Source organism: Eptesicus fuscus, chromosome 7, assembly GCF_027574615.1.
Source record: "Eptesicus fuscus isolate TK198812 chromosome 7, DD_ASM_mEF_20220401, whole genome shotgun sequence".
Taxonomy (NCBI): Eukaryota; Metazoa; Chordata; class Mammalia; order Chiroptera; family Vespertilionidae; genus Eptesicus; species Eptesicus fuscus.
The window spans coordinates 40,133,858-40,156,867 of NC_072479.1; the positions used below are offsets into that span (position 1 = coordinate 40,133,858).

General features: G+C 41.0%; 1 long non-coding RNA gene across 1 annotated transcript in view; it reads right to left on the reverse strand.

Annotated features, from left to right (window-relative positions):
• LOC129149619 (uncharacterized) overlaps positions 1-14,761 on the reverse strand; it is a 98,466-nt gene extending 83,705 nt beyond the window's left edge. The window contains exon 1 of the long non-coding RNA XR_008556489.1: positions 14,698-14,761. This is a non-coding gene — a long non-coding RNA (uncharacterized LOC129149619). The remainder of the gene's footprint in view (positions 1-14,697) is intronic.
• Between the last annotated feature and the right edge of the window lie 8,249 nt (positions 14,762-23,010).

Consider the following 23,010-nt stretch of genomic DNA (forward strand, 5'->3'; position numbering starts at 1 on the left):
TACCAAAAACAATAATAATAATAAGATGAAAAGAAAACTGGCAAAGGAAAGCTCAGAAAGTGAAGGCAAGAAACATCATTGGAAAATTTTTAATATAACATTTGAAGCAGTGAAAAGGGAAAAAAGTAGAGAAAACAAAATCCTTATTGTAGAGGACAGGCTTGAGCAAACCACACAGAAATAAAGAGGAAAAGGACAATGAGAAAACAATTAAGGAGAAAATGATGGATATAAAGTACAAGCAACAGAAATCTAGTATGTAGCTAATTAGTATGCCTGAAGAAAATAGCAAAATAATTGGAAAATGAAACTTATTTTCAATATGTTATGTGAGAGTTAGATTTTTTTATTTAGAAAACCCTGAATATGATTTAAAAAAAATAATTACATATCCCTTGAACAAATGGAAGTTTGAGGTTAAATAATACAAGAGCTCCCAAGCAGAAAATTCATGTCACCTTCATTTACATGACAGAAGTCCTGCCTCAGCAACTCTGCCTTAGCCTCATCTCTGCCTCGATGAAACAATTCGAAGGGCGGGTCATTCTCATCCTTCTCTTTTCAGGTTTAATATCAAATTCTCAGAACTCTTTCCTGACTTTCCTCTATAAAGCAAACCTTTGACTTACTAGCACTTCAACTAATTATTTGTTTCTTCACAATCAAAGTTGGATACTTTTAATTTTCAAAACATAATTATGTTGTTAATTATCGGTAACTTCCCCATATAATTTAAACTCCACAAGGAGAGAAATCATGTTTGTCTCGTTTACTATTTGGTTCCTCTTATCTACTACAGTGATTGGCACATAGTAGGTAGTCAATAAATGTGTTACATGAATTAATATGTAATTATAAAGTTACCATAATTCAAAGCATATTTTAGACTGTAAGTTCAAGTGGACTAAATTAAGAGTCTAGAATTAGACCCAAGCATAGCATATCTAGAAGTTCTGAATACATTATAATGGCATTTTAAGTTGGCAGAGAGGTATTCAATATCTGGTGCATTGATTGGTGGTTTGGAAAAATAAATAAGGCACAATCTCTTGTGTGAATGAATGACTTTTGAGGGAGTCAAGCAATGATGAATTTGACATAAAACAAAAAAAAAGTTTTTAAAAGAAAAGAGACAGAAAATCAGATCTGCTTAAAGTCAAAATTTAGTATGGCAGGAAGTCAGAGAATACTATGAAATATAAGCCATCAAGAATTTGCAAATGCTTTAGGAAAGCCTTCCCATGGGACATGGAATAAAGGATTATGCAAATCTTATTTAATTCTGGAAGGAAAGCTGACATCTAGGTTGCACACACATAACACTGAAGCAAGAACTTAAAATAGAAAAGATGTATGTTTGTTTTCACTTTATACAAATTATAAACTCTCATATTACAATAGTAATAACACAAATAAGACTGCCTAATAAATGACAACCCAAATGAAAAGTTGCAACATATTTGGTAAATAATTATTGTTTCTAACTACAAATAACTCATAAATCAATAAGAAAATGAAAATTACTAAAGGACACAAAGAGACAACCACATACACATAAACATATCACAATAAGGGATTCTACTCTCCCAGCAAAAAGGCAAATCTAAAGTGATATATATATATATATATATATATATATATATATATATATATACACACACATTCTTTATTATATAGGAGTATACATATATATGCTCCTATATAATAAAGAGCTAATTAGACCGAATAGCAGAACGACCGTCCAGATGACCGTCTGGATGACCTTCCAGATGAAGATGGGGCTGTGAGGGCTGGCCAAGAGAGCCAGGGCTGTAAGGGGCTGCGAGGGCCAGCTGAGGGTGCGAGGGCCGAGCCCCTTGCACAAATTTCGTGCATCTAGTATATATATATATATATGGGAAAGAGAGGAGAGAGAGAGAGAGAGAGAGAGAGAGGAGAGAGAGAGAGAGAGAGAGACTGGTGTTGATTATAGTCAAAGACATAAAATACATTGAAATATCGTTTTACACATAAGATTGCCAATAATTTAAAAGATTGATAATATCCATAGTTGACCAGAATGCAGGGAAATAGATAATCTCAAATACTGTTAGAGGGCTTAGGTCAGAAATATATATAAAAATTTAATACTTTGATTTAGCAGTTCCACTTTAAAGCATTTCTCCTAAGAAGATGCCAATTGCAATTTTAAACTCAACAGGTCAAAAAGAAAACTCTTATACTCCCAACAATACTTATTAATCTCCCAATATTTTTCCATCTTACTAAATGGCACCTCCAGATAATTAGTTGTTTCATAAAGAAACTTGGTTATCCTTGATTCTTCCTTTCTCTCATTTTCTGCATCCAACTCAGCAAGTCTTTTCAATTCTACCTCTAAATGCATCCTCTTCTCTCCTCTCCACCATACACATTGTAGTCCAAACCACTATCATATTTTCCCTATATTCTCGCAACAGCTTTCTGACTAATTTTCCTTCTAATCTCATGATCTGACCCCAACCCTGAAGCTAAAATTAAGGCCTTTAATTTAAAAATTGTATGTTTTAAAGTAAATGCTCAAAGTCTGTAATTTCTACCATCTTTAAAAACTAACTATTCAACAAATAACAGCAAACCCTCCTCTATACAACATCCTATTCTAGGTTTTCTCTGCTCCCTTTTATAGAAAAAAAAAGTGGTGATTGTGAGGAGGAGGGAGTGGGTGGAGGTGAGAAAGGGTATAGGGGGGATAAATGGTGATGGGGGAAAAATAAAGGAGAAAATATCCATTGTCTATATCCTTCATCTTTATTTTATCTCCTCTTTTCTTTCTCAAATTATCTCCCATCAGGCATTCATCAACACCTCCTACCAAGACCTCCTTTGCATGGATATCATGTACTTTACATTATTAAATCCAACAGTCAATTCTCAGTCCTCTTCCTACTAGACTCCCAGCAGCATTTGACATGATTGATGCCTCCTTTCTCAATACTTTATTCATTGAGTGTCTGAGATATCACAACTTCCTGCCTTTCCTCCTTTACTAGCTCTTCTCTCCAGGTGATCTCTCAGTGTTGGAATGCCCTAGGCTCCTTCCTCAGATATCTTCTCTCTTCTTACTCACTATCCACCTGGTTCATCCATTCCTACAGCTTGAAATATCATCTAAATGTTAATATCTCCAAATTTATATATCTAGGCCTGACCTTTCTCCTGAATCCAGGCTTGTATATTCAATTGCCAGCTCAACATTTCCCTATAGAAGTGTAATAGGCACTTCTATTACACGAAATACAACTCTATTTTTCCCCTCAGAACTTCTCCTTTCCTGGTCTTTCATATCTCCAAAACTGGAATCACCATTCACCATATACTACAAAACTATTGGAGTCTTATTTGACTTTCTCAAATACTCCATTTCCAATCCATCAGCAAATCCTATTAGCCCTTCCATATCAGTACATGCTGAACCTAACAATGTCTTACCACTTCCACCACTATCACCCATGCCAAAGACACCATCGTCCTTGCCTGGACTATTATAATAGTCTCCTCCCTACTTCCGTCATTTCTCCCTTCATATAACAGTTAAGGTGATCTTTAAAAGCATGAGATCCTGTCACTTTTCTGCTCAAAACCTTCCAATTTATTCCTATTCTATTCAGAAAAAGAAAAAAAAAAGAAGAAGAGACTAGAAAAGGAAAAGAAAAGGAAAGAGAAAAGAAAAGAACACTAAAATCCTCACCATGGCCTTCAGGGCTCCTGGCTACCTCTGACTTCATCATGTAGTACTTTCCTCAGTACTGTGTCTACAGGTCTCTTGGATTATTTAGGCCTATCAATTAGAAAACCAATGTGTTTTCCGATCCTGCCATTCCCTCTGTCAGAACAATCATTCCCCATCTATTGGCTTGATTCATTTTTCACCTCTTGCAGATCTTTGTTAAGCATCCTCTCCTCTAAAAGTCCTACCTAAAATAGCATATGCACATGTGTACACAAACACACATACACACACACACACACACACATACACACACACACACACTATTATCCTGTTTTAATTTTTACATACATTTCTACCTGACATTCTACTATATGAAGCTAGAATATCAGCTTGAAAAGGGTAGGGACTTCCTCTATCTTGGTCATTACTGAATTCACGGCATTCCCTGTATTCTAGGGCCTGAAACTCGGTGATATGAGAGAATTGCTCCATAAATATTTGATGAAAGATGGGTTGAATAAATGAGTGGTTCCCTTGGTCTTTCACCTAAAATCAGCACCCATTCCATTTAAATTTCTCAAACAGCATTTTAGAGCATTGAAAAAATTTTGCTTATAATAATATCTAACTCCCATGCATAAGCCATGAGGCCCTGAAGGATAAATCTCTGATTGTTTTTCCATTCTTAGTTCCTTCTCTCTCTCTCTCTCTCTCTCTCTCTCTCTCTCTCTCTCTCTCTCTCTCTCTCTCTCTCTCTCTCACGCCCCCACTCCCTCTCCCCTGGTCACTGCACTGGAGCCACATCAACCATATTTCTGTTCTTAAAACACTCAAAGTCATCCCTAATCAGGGCTGGTGCAATTCCTTGGAAAATTCTCTCCTCTTGTTTTCTTTCTGTTCAGGATGCCAATGGATTGGATATATGGAATCTTTGAGAAAGAAATGAGTCAAGCAAGACTCTAATAGTTTTTCTGCTATAGATGGTGCATAGTGGTTCCAATGTTGGAGATGCTGAAAATAATTTGTAATCCACCAATGAAGAATTAAAGCATTTATGAAGTATTCATACACTGCAACACTTTGCAATGATCAATAATAATAATACAAACCTATATTTATTGATATGAAATAGTGACCATAATATATTAATGAATGAAAAATATTACAAATTTTGTTTAATCCAATTTTAGTATGTATGCTTGTGTTTATGACTGGAGAGTTATAAGTCTGTTAAAATATTTGCCAAAATATTAGCAATTATTGTCTTTGAGTGGTATGACTTCACATACTAGTACTATTTAACTTCTTTATATTTTTTCATAGTTTGGGTTGGTTTGTTTGTTTGTTTACAATGAGCATGTATTACTTATAATCAGCTTTTATTTTGAAGGAGAGAACACATGGGTATCTTTTTCTGTGAATGTACAACACAACTCTAATATTCTTGCTTTAAAACAACATGCAAATGCCAAGCTGAGTGAGTTTAATTTTTTAAATTAGATAAACAGTAGTGGAAATTTCTCAAACACATACTACTTTCTATTTGAAACTATATTGGCTTCAAAATTAATCACTGGAGGGCTCATGTACACTGCCCTCTTCCCAATCTATATTGACTGAAGTGTTGAATGGAACACTTCATAGCACTAAGTTCTTTTTTCCTCTCAATCTTGCTCTATGAAGAAAGAACTCTAAGTATATAGCACTAATTTTTAAATTTTTCTACTTAGTACACATTATACATCTTACCTCATACAGTGCATCTAGTATACTCCAAATTACATGTTAGAGAAAATTCTACTTAGTCACAGGGCTCTTTTTAGCTAGGTCTGTTAGTCTAGCCTGGACTCAGAGAGTTTTATTTTATTTTATTTTATGTATGTATGTATGCATCTATTGCCATTGCCAACCCAGAAAAAAATCATGTCAGAGTTTGCCAAAAATAAGGCACAAAATAATTAAAGACTGCTTCTACGCAAATATTCAATAATAACCATGCAATTATAGAAGCATTAAAAAATCTCGTGAAATTAGAGTGAAATCATTCCTGAGGTGAATCAGTTGAGGTGAAAAATGTCTGATTTATTGGGGGGTTTGTATACTGAGATTTTAGACTGACAAATAATCATATTCCTTTCCTACTCCAAGTTCAAAGCCAACTGATAGGTGACAAATGGAAAAAGATTAGGAAGGCAATCCAGATGCGGGAGCTGGCAAAGCAGGAACAAGGGGTGAGACTGGACATCACATACACAGGAGAAAATGAATCAACTGCACTAGCTAAAGAAGAGAGCTTCTGCCGAAACCGGTTTGGCTTGGTGGATAGAGCGTCGGTCTGCGGACTGAAAGGTCCCAGGTTCAATTCCGGTCAAGGGCATGTACATTGGTTGCAGGCACATCCCCGGTAGGGGGTGTGCAGGAGGCAGCTGGTTGATGTTTCTCTCTCATCGATGTTTCTAGCTCTCTATCCCTCTCCCTTCCTTTCTGTAAAAAAATCAATAAAATATATTTAAAAAAGAAGAAGAAGAGAGCTTCTGCAAGGGAGTTGGAAACAGGAAACTTAGAGGTATTTGAAGTGTTACATGTGGAATAAAAAGTGTTACACTATAGACATTGAAGGGTTTTGAATAGGGAACCAACATGACCAAAAAGGTCTCTGTGAGGATTATTTTTATATAATAGCCTGGACTCAGAGAGTTTTATTTTATTTTATTTTATTTTATTTTATTTTATTTTATTTTATTTTATTTTATTTTATGTATGTATGCATCTATTGCCATTGCCAACCCAGAAAAATCATGTCAGAGTTTGCCAAAAATAAGGCATAAAATAATCAAAGACTTCTTCTACTCAAATATTCAATAATAACCATGCAATTACAGAAGCATTAAAAAAATCTTAGAGTGAAATCATTCCTGTAAAAGGGCTTTTGTGCATACATGCTGTCATACGTGGAGCTGTGTCTTCATCACAGCAGAATCACAGCAGTTCCTGTAAATCATTCTGACACACTTTGCTCTGGTCCAGGTTGCAAGATAGCTGCTTTCATGACATCCCAAAATCACAAAAAAAGTAGCAGATGCAGTCAAATTTCTTTTCTGACAAACAAAGAAGAAAACTTGCAAGGATGAATTCACATGAGATTGAAACGTGCTTAGAAGACCAAGAACTGAGAGATCACTGCGATTCCTGTGGGCGCCATGATATGCCAAAATTGTTTTATGACACTTAGCCATAATTGCAGCTAACCACACTGCTGGGGCTCTTCTCTTGGCAGGATCAGAGCCTATGAATATGTGTGTGTATTTGTGCATGTGTATAAATTAATTTCCTTGTGAAGGTGTGATTGCTCCACCTGTTATAGTCTGTCTACATCTTAAATTTTCATCGTGTTGCCAATTACTTCACAAAATAGAACTGAAGAGTGAAAGTTGAGGTGAAAAATGTCTGATTTATGGATGAAATTGGTTATGCCCAGTCATTTTTGTGGCTGCTTTAAATATTCTGTTTTAAATTGATTAAATAATTAAAGCTGCTACAAACATGTCAGATGGAATTTCACATCAAATTTCAACTCGTGCCTTGGAAATGTCATATATTTCCTCATGCTGTGAGATCCTTCAAAATTTCTGGAAAGTCACCTGAGGTTTTCACAATCATAAGAGAGACAGTTGTGGCAGGATAAAAGCAGGATCTCCTAGGAATTAGAAGAACTGGGTTTTGTAATTTATAACCACCATGACCCTGAGCAAGTAACTCACCTCTCTGAGATCTTTTTGTCACATCTAAGAAATGGAAATGAGATTTGTTCTGCCCATCTCATAGGATTCTTTAAAGATTAAATAAAGTAAGCCATGTCATTTGAAATGCAGTTTGAAAATTGTAAAGTACAAAACTAATTCAATAACATATTTAAGAGAAGTCAGTGTTCAGGAGCTAGATTGAAGTAATTATAAAAGAGCTATTCAGCACAATTGATATCACTCAATGTCGGGTGAGCATCTACTCTGGAAAGCACTTCAGCGGTTCAAAGGTGACTGAAACACTCTCTTCCTTCAACAGCCTCACACTCCAGTGAAGACTACGTAGCACAACTAACACTATAAAAACGGGCCAATAAATAAGTGCCAAGTGATGGGTATCAATTGGTAGGGTTGGGAGATGGAAGTGAAAATTTTCACCAAGACCTTCCATGGTGAGGGAGGTTGAGCCTTGATGGACACGTGTGTTTTTTAATGGATTGGGGGGTTTGTATACTGAAATTTTAGACTGACAAATAAATAATCATATTCCTTTCCTACTCCAAGTTCAAAGCCAACTAATAGGTGACAAATGGAAAAAGATTAGGAAGGCAATCCAGAAGGGGGAGCTGGCAAAACAGGAACAAGGGGCGAGACTGGACATCACATACACAGGAGAAAATGAATCAACTGCACTAGCTAAAGAAGAGAGCTTCTGCAAGGGAGTTGGAAACAGGAAACTTAGAGGTATTTGAAGTGTTACATGTGGAATAAAAAGTGTTACCCTATAGACATTGAAGGGTTTTGAATAGGGAACCAACATGACCAAAAAGGTCTCTGTGAGGATTATTGTTATATTATCATTTCCTCAATAATTTAGAAATGAAAAATAAAGAATGCAGCTTATTAAAATAGTATAAGAGTAAGAAAATAAGGATAGGGTGACAGCTGAACACATATGTTTTATTAAGTGTTTAACCAAGACAGGAGTTTGGTTTCTCAATTTAATCTAGCTAATCATATAACTAAAACACCTCACTCCTAAATACCTTTAATAAGCACACAGTCTTCATAGCAAATTATTATTGTAGCACACTTCTGGTAGAGAGAAATACCTAACAATAAGAGATAAGAAATTTAAAATATGCTTAGCATCAGGAATGGCCTTAGAAGAAAATTTTAAGTAGGAAAAGTTTACTTTAGGAGTTCCCACTTTAACTCTCCAAACCTATGAAGAAACAATTCTTATTTTTAGTGGGAGTCATGTGTTTTAAGTTTTTTGTTTAACATATTTGAGTACTGCTTGACTAGGGAAACCGCTGAGGAAAGAGATATCAAAGAGAAATTGTAGATGTGGAAAGCATTCGTTATCAGAACTAGAAAAATCTAATCACTTGCTGACTTCAAAATTCACCTTTGCTACCCAAAAGAGCTGAGGATTGAAAAAGGCTTTCATAATCAAAACAGAATAAAATGAGTCACACAGTAGAGACTGGAGTCTTTGGAATTGGAGGGGCCAATGCGTCTGCTTTTGACTGTTACACAGAACTGATGTTGTGAAATAGAATTTAAGAAAAAAAAATTACTTACCTTTAAGCTCTGTGAATCACTGGTGAGAATCCAGCCAGATGCTAGCTTATAATCATCTATAAAACTTCATAGGACTAATGCTAAAAAAATAACTCCAAATTTATGCAAAGATCAAGCTACACTGATGACCACTGCCGTACTTTTACAGTATTGTCATTAAAATGCCCAAAAAGAGAGGTTGAATAAATTATGATTCTTCCTCAAGACCATCCAAGACATATTTTTTAATGATGTAAAAGAGAAACACTTCTGAATAGTGTTGTTAGGATCTCTGGAGACCTTCTCCATAGCAAAACAACCTAACTGGAGAAAATATAATTTAAAAACAACAATTTAAAGTCTATGGAAATTGTCCTAAGGGCAAATAGAAAAACATTTATTCAAGAAAATCTAATAAATCGCAGTAAGAGCAGCTCAGTGTGATGAGGTGCAGCCAAGAAGACAGGGCTCTTTCTTCCCCCAGCTCCCAGGCTAGGGTTCTGGCTTCTCCCTGGAAGGGGGAGTCTGTTAGCATGTATCGTGCCCATTCCTTTCCCCTGCTCTATACTGCAGAAACTCTACTCAAACCAAGAGTGGCTGACAAGTCTGAGGCCCCTTCTCCACCAGCCTTCACTAGTAGGGCATCTCCTCCACAGGAAGGGCAAGCCAAGAACACTGGGCCTTGATCACCTTCACCTCCACTCTCTCATGAGAGGGACATTCCACAATTCCTGGTGTGGAATGTGGAGAATAGCAGGTCCTACCACACATCGCCAGTGCCCACTCATAGAACAGGGTTGTCACTCTGAGAGAAGTGGGCCACTTGCCTGGCACCAGTTCCACGCGACACGTGGAATAGACATTCTTCCCATGAAAGAGGCAGGCTGTTAGAACAGAGAGCTCTGTTGCTCTCTCTCTCAGGGGAATAACTTTATTTGTAAGGAGAAAGGTGAGTTCAAGTCTAGGGGAATTAGTGAAAACAACAGAGCAATTGACAGGAGGCTGGCAGCTCTTTGACAGCCACCAGAAAAACACTAGACAGACCAGGGAAAGAGAAAACTGAGGCCTTAGAGAAGGCCTCAAAGACTACCTGGGCAAAAAGGCCTGATTTTAATTGGATCAGACTATAGAGCAAGCTATGCCCCAGGACATTGTCAAAAACAATAGAGCCATCAGCTGGCAATTAATAGAAGCTAAGAGTTGGATGTGATGCCAATAGAGGCAGACCAGCGAGGACCTTAACAGGGAGATCAGAGAGACAGTTAGAGAGAATCAAAGAGAGCCCTGCAAAAACCTTGGTCATCCCACTGAGTCCTGCAAGGCCCTCTAGAAACTGAGCCTCTCCCACTTGATATGTCCTCCCTGGAAGCAATGGATGCCTCCTCTCCTCACTGTTTCTCACCTGGCTGCTCCAGAAACCCAGCTTTGAGATATGATAATATGCCCTAGACTTATTGATAGATGAGATGTCAAGATTTCATAGGAAAATAGGAAACTTGAACTGCAAAGGACTGAGCCTAGGAACCTGGCTACAGGCTGCTCCTTAAAAACAGTGTTAATCTGTCCAATCTCTAGTTCCAAGAGTGGGTAATCAATTTATGTATCAGTAAATTCATCACCAGTAACAAAGACGGTTCAATGTGGTGATTTAATTAACATGGGGTCAGCAGTAAAGCAGTCAAAACACTTGAAATATATTTGAGGTAGAGTGTTGGGTTTCTGAATACTATGTGGCTATCAGGACCCAATTCAGTAATTCAAGAAATAGGATCCCTGCTCATTTGTAATCCTCCCCCTATGCACATACACACATACCATTACCACCACTACCACCATGACCAGTGAGGGACTAGAAAGAACCAAGCAAAATGATATGACTCCTGCCAAAAGAGTTAGAACAACACTCTAGTTCCCATGAAAACTGCCATGAATGCTGAAGGAGAAACTGAGGCAGAGGCCTAGTCAGTCCCTTTAACATGGAAATGTTGGGTGAAGAATTCTCAGCATGACAAAGCCATCTTCATGACTGTCTGCTAGCCCAGAGTACCTCTCAACACCTTGCACCCCAAACTGAATAGACAACTTAGATCTCAGCATAACCCACTGCTTGTAATTCTCTGAACACGTGATGTTCTCTCCCTTTTGTTTCCCTGCATGTGCTAAGCCTTGCTTAGAAGGCTCTTCCCCGCTCTTCCTCCCTCCTAATCCCTAGTTATCATTTGAACTCCATTAAAAAATTGCCTTCTCCAAAAGTCTTCCCTAATTACCCCAGTCTGGTTTGGGGTTCATCTCATCATATCCGGAGCCCATTTTTATCATAGCCCCTACATTATAGCCCAGCTATCTGCTATATTGATGCTCCTGACTATAAATTCATTAGGACCATTACTTATCAGTCCTTTTACCCATCATACTGGGCACAGTGCCAGGCACTCAGCAAATGTGTGGTGATGAGTGATTGCAGCTCTGGAGGCATAAAACTGCTCAAAGGAAGCCAAGGCTCCCCAGATTTGGGATCATGGCCACAAACATAATTTCGGAGCGCACTGCTGACCATTCTAAGCTTTCAAACGTATTGTCTCCCGTCATCAGGACTAGTTAACGAGTGGACAGAGCTAAGCCTACAGTTCATAAGGGACTCTCTCTTTGTTCCTTCGGAGGCTACAGAATAGAGGGGACTCACAATATGAGTCCCCGCTGAGCTAAGATAAAATAATGTGATAATGTTTGGCACATGTGCATGTAAATAAAGACATCCTGGATATTATGCCTTAGCTCATAGAAGTGGTCTAGCTGTGCAGTGGTCTAGCCAAGAGCTACCGGCGGGAGGAGATAATATTTTATACACAGGGACCTTCCTTGGGGCCCTGCTCAAGTCTCACCTTATAGGTGACCACCTAATTAGGGTCCCAGACAAAACACAGGGTACCTTAAGAATGCCCCAAATATTGCACGGGGCATACTTACACTAAAAAAAAAAAATTGTTATTGTTTATCTGAAATTCAAATTTAGCTGGGAATCCTGTATTTTCATTTCATGAAGGAAAAAAAAATAACTTGAAAAACTCATATTATAGGAGTTTTCTGATTAAGTTTAGCCACTCACATCAGCAGTTACTACCTCTACCTCATCATCTCCCCAGTTTAATGAAAGGTTCAAGAAAATTATATATTTTGCACCATGTTCGTGGGCTATTTCTGCCAAAACTCTGTGATGTCCATTGAAATGACTGGCCTGGAGAAATGACTGGCCAGGAGTAGAGAAAGCTGAGGTTCAGGGAGAGTGGCAGCAGAGAATTCCCAGCCTGATCACCAAGCCAGCCAGCTCCTTAACACACTCTGTCACTTGGATTATGGTTGTTACCAGGCACAATTAAAATAATCATATTCTCATTAAATTAGACTATTTCTCATAATAGCCTAATTTGATCTCCAATAAGGACCGGATCCAGCGGGGCTTTGGAAAGCGCAATGCTGTTGATCTCGGTGGCAGCCTACTTGGCACAAGGAACAGAGAATGATGTTTTCCTGTTCAGCATCACTGCCACCTGTGACATTCCCAATGTTCCCTCTTCATAAAAATTAAACCTCCTGCTCGGGCTGAAAACATTTCTATTGCTAACGGCTGCACACGGACACTGAGGAGGATTCCGTAATCTCCAACTTTCCCCTAGTGAGGTTTTCTATGTCTTTCTTTAGATGTATTTTATATAAAACACACATCTTGATATTTTATCGCCCTATTAAGGTTAAAGTCATGCAAGCATGACAATTATCATCTTTATGAACCTTTTATCACTATAAATTTTTCAAAAACCTAAATGTTATCTGCAAAAGTCTTTTGAACTTTCCCTTAAAAGCCATTTTACTACATTAAAAATAAAACATCAGTTCTGCCATTTAAAATTTGACAGTAGAAATGGAAACATTGCCAGCATCTTTATTTGTATTTCTCCCTTTCACACTCAACTGTGCTAGTTATAATTTTAAATGTTCTTTTGAGAACAACTCAACTCCACCCAACTGGAGGGCCAGGTTCTAACATATGTCCAGGTGCATCAAGCCTTGTTTCAAAATCATCGTGGGAATACCTAATAAGGGGAAAGAAGTGCAAGTCACAGGCTATGCTCAAGGAATTCTTCTTTCTAAAGTATACCTAGTGCCCATTTGATTTTGTAGAGATACCCTTTCTTCAGATAAAAAAGTGAATTTCAATGTGGTCCATCTGCCTCTAAGTTCAGGTGCTGCCCTTTGCATAACCTCACCGTGCCTCCAGGTTTTTCCCAGGTCACCTTCCTTCTGTTTCAGGGCCATTGGAAATGGGAATTTGCCAGGGACGTTTGGATAGGATTCAGCAACGTCTGGGCACCGGTAAGTGCCACTTCTGCAGTTCAACTCAGGATGACCTAACAAGCACTGGGCTGTGGAATATCACCCCCTGGCCCTTCCCACCAGGGAGTGAGGGCTGAAGCGACTGTGACTCCTCAGAGTTACATACTCAAATGGCAACATCGTTGGCCTGTGGATGGTACCTCAACTCCCACACAACTACCTGAGGTTCGCCGTAAATGGACCGTTTCTCAAGCTGAAACTGAATCCTCTCCATGGGGTCTACCCAGATCTTGTCTCCTAATCTCAGTCCCAAACAGCTCCTCCACGTGCATACACTACCCCCTCCCAGATCAGAATGGTCTTGGGTCTTGTTTTCAACCTGGGCTGCACAAGAAAAATCCAGGGAGTTCTGTTTTGTTTAGTTTAGTTTGGGGGGGGGTTGTTTTGTTTTGTTTTGTTTTTGAGTACGAATCCCCAGTAACCACCCTGAGAGATTCTGACTCAATTGGCCTGAGGTGGGGCCTAGGAAGAGGCATTTAATAGCTCCCCCAGACGATTCTAATGTTCAGCCGGGGTTTAATACACTGTTGCTGTTTTTTTTCACTTTCACATCTATTTTCTGGCATAAACAATAGACCGAACTTCCTTCGGGGTCTTCCTTTGGCATCTCAAGATGTTTTCTTAGCTTTTGCAGAACTTGGCTCTTGAAAATAGAAAGCTTTGATTTTCAAAACTACTGTTTCTCATATGGACTTCGAGGGCCTGTTTTGGAAGTCACCAACAGAACAATGGCTGTTTCTTTGTCTCTGCCTTTCTCTTATCACAATTTTAATTCTCCTGAAGGAGGATAGTTTGACTGATACACTTTGAGCAACAGTAAAGAAAAACTCAAAGATGGTATTTCTAGATATGATCACCTCATATTCTGTCCTTTACTTAATTTCCATTTCCCTTCAGTACCCATCTCTTAAAGAAATATTCCCTTATTGATATTCCTCCCAGCAGTCATTATAAGGTGAGGAGGGCACCACTGATTCTCTCCAAAGGGCAGGCGAAACAACCATAGCCATGGAATTATTTAGGAACCTCAAGGCTCTCAGCCTCAGCCTCCTACTACAGGATCCCTGAGAAAGAAAATGGAGACATTTATCCTGGCATATAGGGAACTAACTCATAGTCTATCTTATTTATCTATGCAGTGGCCCATGGTAAGCACAGTTACTAAAGGGAGCCTGTTCCACATATGAATCTACCCAAAGATCCTGCCTCTCAATTTTGGGCTTCAAAAATCAGACCACTTCCACTGGAATATGCAACTTGAATGACTCTGTGTCAACTTGCTACCTGGAGAATGTCTTCCTGTGACACGCCCAGAGAACCCATGGGCGTGCTCTTTCCAAGGGACATAGCTCCAAGAGAGGAAAGGGAAAATCTGTCCTCCACTCACTCACTGTTGCTGTCCTTGTTGCCCTGTGATGTCACAGTGGAGAGGAGGTGGTGCAGAAACCTGTTGCAGGGACCAAGGCACACGCTGCTATCACAGGCCTGGCAGTGTTCTCAGGGTACAGGAGGAGGAAGCTGCCCCCAAAAATGTTACAATCAGCTAGTAACCATGCCTTAGAACACTGTGCAGCAGGGTATGGGTCTGGCCACCATCCTGTGCTATAAAAACAGATGTATGGAGTTTTCTCCTCCATATAACTACTGCCCCCTCAGTTATCCAGAAACATGAGGGGTTTGTCAATGTCACAGACTGGTAGACTCTCAACTGAGACACACCAGAAGCCATTCTCTCAGGATAAACCCACAGACCAAGATACCATGTGGAAAGGGTTCTGAGCTTCAGTCACATCCATGCCCACACCAGCCTCCCCACAACCTCAGGGAGAGAGCAATGTTTATCCTTGGGACTAAAGAGCCAGTCATGATTTCTCTTTGAACTGTCTTGTAGGGCTGGGCCCATGTCATGCTCTTTTGATATCAAGGCTGAAACACAGAAGTTCTTTCTTCCACAATTGGTGCCCAACAGAGCAAAAAATAAGAACCCTGGAGTTTCAGTGATAGTATTTACTGCACATCTGCCTCCACTCCAAATCCACACCTGGCAATGTTTCTAACCACAGGTAGCAGATTTCAAAGGAGCTTCCCCCTGCCCCCATCAGTGCCAATTTGGCCACAGAATGACAAAAATTATAATACCATTACTTTGTTCCCAGACAATCATACAATAGTCTGAAGTTGACAATTTTCCCTAGACTCAGACCACTAAGTCTTACCGATTGTTACCTTATTTACATGACACAAGATAGAAGCAGATGGAAAATACTGACTTAGCCCTGGCTGGCTTGGCCCAGTGGATGGAGCGTCGGCCTGTGAAGGGAAGGGTCCTGGGTTTGATTCCCAGTCAGGACACTTGCCCAGGTTGTGGGCTCGATCCCAAGTGTGGGGTATGCAGGAGGCAGCCAATCACTGATTCTCTCTCATCATTGATGTTTCCATCTCTTTCTCTCTCCTTTCCTCTCTGAAATCAATAAAACTATATTTTTTTAAAAAAAGAAAAATACTGATTTAGGTCAGCACCATTACAGTATAGATGAGGAGACTGAAGCCTAAGGACTCTGTAAAAGTGAGTGCAAATTCACTTGACTAAACCAGTCATTTCTCATCCGAAAATATAACTGCCTGAGTGTGAGAAAACTCCCCTTCAGGTGCATATTTCCTTGATGTGTAATAAATACATTTGTGCCCATGGAATGCCTTATTGCTACAAGATCAAACTGCACTGGGGTGCACTGAAAATTTTACACAAACTCGAAGTATGATTAACAAGTAGTCTTTGCACCATTAACCGCCATACACTGGCCAGACAATCCACTAAGTGCATTTTCTTTCTTTCTTTCTTTCTTTCTTTCTTTCTTTCTTTCTTTCTTTCTTTCTTTCTTTCTTGTTTTGTTCTGTTTTGTTTTTGCCCTCCTCTAGGTCAATGGGAAAGTTTAAGCCTTAATTCAAATTACCTGTTACTTTGGACATACATGCCTCTACTTCATATTATTTCGATGTAGCCTATTTAATTGTAAATTACGGGTCCTTTGAAGAGAGCTTTATTGCATTTCCCATTTGCAGTTGTTTACACTTTGCTATCAATATTTCCCCAACAATTTGCAATTCAGAGGCTGTTACACTGACACTAATGCTAATGGGTTATATTATACTTCTGTTCCACTACAGTGCACGTTTTTTAAAAAACATAAAGAGCCCATTTTGCAGATGTTCATAAAGCCTCACAGCACAGACTTGCTTATATTCTGCACTGAAAATACGCTTAGACATCCTCTTTCCCCCAGCCAGCTGTAGCTCGGAAATTTCAAACATATCTAAATTAATTGGGTCCTGAGAATTTCACTACATATGCATGGTCCAAATGAAGGACAGGCATCATCCATGGTCCCGTGGATGCAAATGAATGGCGTGCTTATAGCAACATGAAACTGAGCAGCAAATGCAGAAGAGCAGATGAATCCAGAAAGATCGAGCCCCAAGATTCCACCACTGCCCTGTCCAGTGGTGTGGTGTCAGTACCGATCAGAAAAAGGGAGATGTAAAGTGTCAAAGCCACGGGGGCAGCACATCTGTCCCAGCAGCATAACGCTGCCCGAGCCCTGGACGGAGCACGGCAGCTTGCTTCTAGATGGGGAAGAATCCTCAGAGGAGGCAACAAGCTTAATCTCCCTGGAGTTCAGCAGGAAGTCCAGAGAACACTACTTATTGATCTCATCCTGCAATAAGGCACTTGTATTTCATCACCAGTAAGTAACCCTGGTGAGTCTTTTCAGGGACTCAAGGCAGCTAAGATCAGAACATGTTTTTCCCTGGTCCTTTTGTTTAAAAATAACTTGTAGGTTAAACACACACACACACACACACACACACACACACACACACACTCATACACACACACACTCACACCTCACACACACACATATGCACATACACGCACACACTCTCACACACGCACACACATATGCACATGCACACACATGCACACACACACGCACTCACACGCACATACTATAGGAAAAAAACCATGGGAGCAGGATGTCGCAGTAGCCGAGTAGGAGGCTAGCAAGTCTGCCTACCACTGCTGAGCTTTGTCCCGGGTATTGGTTGAATGTGAGACCCAAGGCAGGCTTCATCTGGCCCTGCCTCCATGTCTCCAATGGAAAGACGAGGCTGAGAAAGCTGCCAATGTACCTACTGGGGGTTCGGCGGAACTCATAACGAACGGAAATGTGCTTCAAACGAGATGATTGTGCTGAAATGCTTGGAAATAACATGACGAATTAATAATAAAGAGAAGAGAATTGGCGACGCTGAAGAGGCTATGGAGACTTGGTCATTTGGATTATGCCTCTGGAAAATGACACTTCACTGCCAATTTTGAGTGACTGAGCTAGAGTCCAAAAGCCCACAAGCACTAGGCTTATTGCCCACTTTTCATCTGCTTATATGTTGGAGCTTGGTGCATTTTCGCATTCACACTCTCATCCTCGTTTTTCTTTCTTCTTTTCACAGTGATTTACATGTTGTGGTGACTCATTTTAAAGCTCACACAGATATCCAAAACAAAGCAAGCATAAAGAAAGAGTCTAGCGTCAGTGGCTTAGCACCATTTTGCTGGCTTGAAATAATTAAAGGAGTATCACAATAACTATGAGTCATTGCTTCCATCATTTGTTTACCTGGAAGTATGAAAATGACAGAACCAAACTGGCCTGCTGAAATCTATCTCTCATTCCCTTCCCTTCATCCATCCCACCCCCCCAAACTTTCTTGCTTTGAAAATAGCTACATTTTGAATCATAGGAAGATAGGGAGCCAGATAAAGCTAATATACAGCATAGAAGAGCACCTAGAACATTAAAATTGTTTTCGTCATCTTCTTTTTCTAGGGCCCTAAATAAGAGTAGATCCAGGTTCTATGAAGCCTATAGATTATATAGTTTGACTGCCCTCTTTGAGAATTAAAATGCACAAATTTAAATATATATATATATATATATATATATATATATATATATATATATATATATATATATCCAGGTCAACACATTGCTAGGGCCCTCCCAGGAACTTGGAAGAGACCCATATGGGAGGAATCCTGAAGCTTAAAATGAACCTGCCTCTACATTTTTCCATGTCTCTCACTCTTCTTCACACAGCCTTTAGCCTACTTCCCAAGACCCTCTCCCACTTTTCCCCCATGATCCTCTTCTTCCACTACATGTCTTCCGGGCAAAGGTGGGTTCTGAAGTATGTCAGCATGTCCACCCTATTTGTAGATGAAACCTAATAGGGAGCATCCCTCTTTTTGGAAACTTCCAAAAAAATAACCTTAAGGGGCAAAAAAGACCGAGGACAATATAATTATGTCCTTGATTTGAATTTTAAAATTATGCTGAATTTATGATCAAATCCCAGAGGGAAGGAAATCAGAAATCACTCTGTGCCGGTGACAACTAAAGCAACCTGTCAGCATCATCACAAGCTATTCATGTGTATTCCTTTCCAAAAAAAAAAAAATTTTTTAACCAAAGACCTCACAAATTCTAATTTTAATTAGAACAAGGAGTGAATTAACAACATTCGCTGCCAGCACAAACAAGAGTCTAGAGAAACCAGTTTAGTCCCCTGCAGTCAGCAACATCACCTATCTCCGGAGCTTGCTATCTCTCTGCATATACAACAGCCACCCCAGGAAAAGCTGAGGAGGTGGTGAAAGGAGATGCAGCTGTTGTCAAAAAAGGAGGGGGGCGCGCAGTGGTGCAGTAGCTTTTGCAGTCCCAGCCGTGTACCTAGCCCAGGACCAACCAGGACAGTAAGTCCCTTAAATACTCCATGGAGAACCCAGCACACTCATCATAGCATAGGTCAGACGATGGGCAGCCTTTTGGATGCAGCCAGGGACACCCAGTGCCCAGCTATGGGCCTCTGAATTGGCATCCAGAGGCTATGATGGCAGTACAGTTCTAGTCCACCTCGAAATACAACTACCAGGTGGAAAAATACTCTAAGAGATTGGAAAGCTGTTGGAGTGCTTAATGTTCTAGCCCAGGCATCCTATTGTAGGACTTCTCCTGAGATAAGAGATCAACATCCCCAGCACCCCTCCCTCTCGCCCAGGCCTGCTCTTCTTGTGATCTCTCCCTCTCTTACTCCCTCTCCTCCGTCTCTTACTCCCCATATCCTAATTGTTGTCAAGCCCTGTCAATTTCATCTCTCAACTATCCTTTGAGTACATCTCCTTCCTTGTTATTTTCACGGCTACTGCTTTCATTGGGACTCATATTAATTTTTCTCTGGACTGTGGCATGAGCCTCCCTCCAGTTTCCCAATTTTCAGGCTCGTATTTCTCTCATTTGTCTTCAGGTCATCTAAACTGTTTTCTAAACTCAGAGCTATGGGCTTTGCTTGATGTGTACATTTACAAAAACGTTCAGTGGCTCCCCACTGCTTAAAAATAAAAATCCACTGTCATGGCTGCAAGCTACCTCCGCAGACTCACTTTGTACACTCTCTCCCATGCCCTCTGATTTGTCTGCATGAGCCATGTTCTGTTTTCTCTCTCCTTTTCAGCTCCATGCCTTTGCTGTCTCTGCTTGCAAACCTCTCCTCATCATCAAGATCCAGGTGAAGACAGCTTTTCTGTGAGACTTCATCTAACCCACCGCCCTCCTAGCCAAACGTAAATGTCCTTCCTCTGGCTTCTCTTGTAGTATTTATCAGTCTACCTTACGAGAAAATTATCTATGCTCATATCCACTTGTTGGGGACAGGGTCTATTCATCTCTGTCTCCCGCACCCCGCACAGAGCTGGCATAAGAACGCGCTCCATAAATACTCACTGAAATAATCTCCCCAAACACCAAGGATGGATGTGAAGGGCATGTTTAGAGCTGAGGATTGTGCTCATTTCTGGCAACACTGCTTTTGGAGGGTTGGAGCGTGGGTGCCAGGGTGTTGGGAGGAGCTCAGGGTCACTCACATCAAAGGAACTTCATTAATCAGAAAAGGTTTGGGGACAGGAAACAGGAACTCCTTCTAGCCTGAGCTTGTGCTCCTTTTATTTTATTTTTGCCTTTTCATTGAATTGCCCTTTTTATTTTTTTAATCCTATACCCAAAAGTGTCCGACCTGACTCTTTGGTCTGGTTTGTGTTGGGCACAAACTTCCCCCAAAGCAATGCCTTCCCCCCACCCCCCACCCCCCCCCCCCACCCCCCGCCCCGAAAGACTAGGAATGCCAGTGTCTCTCAAACCCCTTTTTGGCGTGAAACCCCAGCTCCTTCCTTCCGGTCTATTAACCGCCAGGAGCACTGCAGCCAGCCAGCCTGCCTCCCCAGTCTCCAGCAGGCAACCCAGCGGGCTCGCCACGTTCCCTGCTTCAGTGAAACAGCCCAACTTAGCTGCGGGCTAAAACCTCTAAAAGTTACAACTGGGTACTTTCGCAGGGATAATTCTTATTGCTCCAATATCCTTCCCAAGACACTCCTATTCCACTGTTGCATCGATGCAAGGTAAAAATAGAAGGATCTGAATTCTTTTGAAGAAATTAGTCACGCAAATAAACTCTTCTGCGGATTGTACTTTTGTTCCCTATCCTTCATTACTCAGTTCCTGGGGAGAGGATTATCCATTTCAGACCACTGCATCCTGTGATTTCCCAGGCATCCCAGTAGGTGGAGAATATTTCCCCGCCTTCTTTTGGCTAATGATATATGAGCACATGTGCCAAATGCCAGTTCAGAGCAGAAGCAGGAAGAGCCAGTATATGTCTCCACCCGGTCTCTCGTTTCTCAGCCTGCACCGTAAAAAAAGACATGTCCCGGAGTGGGGCTGCTCCCTGCACTGGGATCCTAGAAGGATGCACACATGTGGACAGAGATCTGCTCAATCCCAGAAGAGCTGTCACCAACCAGCAGCCAATTTATAATTGATAGTTGGGGGTCATTGATAACTGTAGTGTAGTCGATAGATACGACAGATGAAAAAAATTTTAATGCAAATATATCAAAAGGAAAATACTTTCTCTATTAAAGCTTATATGAATCAATAAGAAAAAAACACCAAATTCACAAAAGATAAATGAGTAAAGGAGTTAGATAACTTGGAAGAGAGGAAATCAATTAAATTAAACAGATGGTAAAATATTCAGCTTTGCTGTTAATTTAAAGTTTAAAATGAAACTATGATCTTTTCGTAAACGTAATCCTCTCTAATAAAATGGTAATATGCAAATTAACCATCACTCTGCTACATAAGTCACGCCCACCAGCCAAGCCAAGCCCACCAGCCAATCAGGGCGAGTATGCAAATTAACTCCATCCAAGATGGCTACAGCCACAGAGAGCAAGGTTTCCCAGGTAACAGAGCAAGCCAAGCCTTCCATAGCCGTTGCAGGCCTAAACTTCCACTCAAGCTACAAAGTTTCAATTATAGAAGGTAAACAAATTCAAACAAATGGCGACAGAATGGAGCTTGAGAGAGCAGGCCAGGGTTGCCGGCGGCAACAGGGGAAGCAAAGCTTTCCGCACACCCTGGCCGGGTTCACCCGCTTAAGGCTACAAAGTTTCAATTGTAGAAGGTGAATTAACTGCCACAGAAATGGCTGCCGCCCCGGAGGGAGCAGCAGGCTTGGCTCTGCTCCAGGCTACAAAGTTTCAATTGTAGAAGGAAAATAAATTCCAGATACCAGGGCCTCCCCTTGCGTTGCCAGGGGGTGTGGCTGGCCTGCAAACCACCACAGGCCCCTCGCTCAGGCCGCCCCACGCCCCAAGGGAACCCCACCCTGATCCGGGACACCCTTCAGGGCAAACCAGCTGGCCCCCACCCGTGCACCAGGCCTCTATCCTATCTAATAAAAGAGTAATATACAGATTGATCATCACTGTAACACACAATATAGCTGCCCCCATGTGGTCAAAGATCCTGCCCCCATGTGGACACAAGATGGCCACTACAAGATGGCCAGCAGGAGAGGGCAGTTGGGAGGCACCCGGCCTGCAAGGGAGGGCAGTTGTGAGGGACCAGGCCTGCAAAGGAGGGCAGTTGAGAGGGACCAGGCTTGCAAGGGAGGGAAGTTGGAGGTGATCAACCCTGCAGGAGAGGGCAGTTAGGGGTGACCAGGCTGGCAGAGGAGGGAAGTTGGGGGCAAACAGGCTGGCAGGGGAGCAGTTAAGCATCAACCAGGCTGGCAGCGGAGTGGTTAGGGGGTGATCAGACTGGCAGGCAGAAGCGGTTAGGGGCAATCAGGAAGGCAGGCAGACAAGCAGTTGGGAGCCAGCAGTCCTGGATTGTGAGAGGGATGTCCGACTGCCCGTTTAGGCCCGATCCTGGTGGGATCGGGCCACCGGGATCGGTCCTAAACGGGCAGTCGGACATCGGACATCCCTCCAGGAGTCCCAGATTGGAGAGGGTACAGGCTGGGCTGAGGGACAACCCACCGCCATGCACGAATTTCGTGCACTGGGCTTCTAGTATATATATATATACTAGTATATATATATATGTAATATAGTATATATATATTACAATGGATACAGAAAGAGACATCATAAGACACTGCACTTTTGGGAAAACAGTTTGGCAATATGTACAAAAA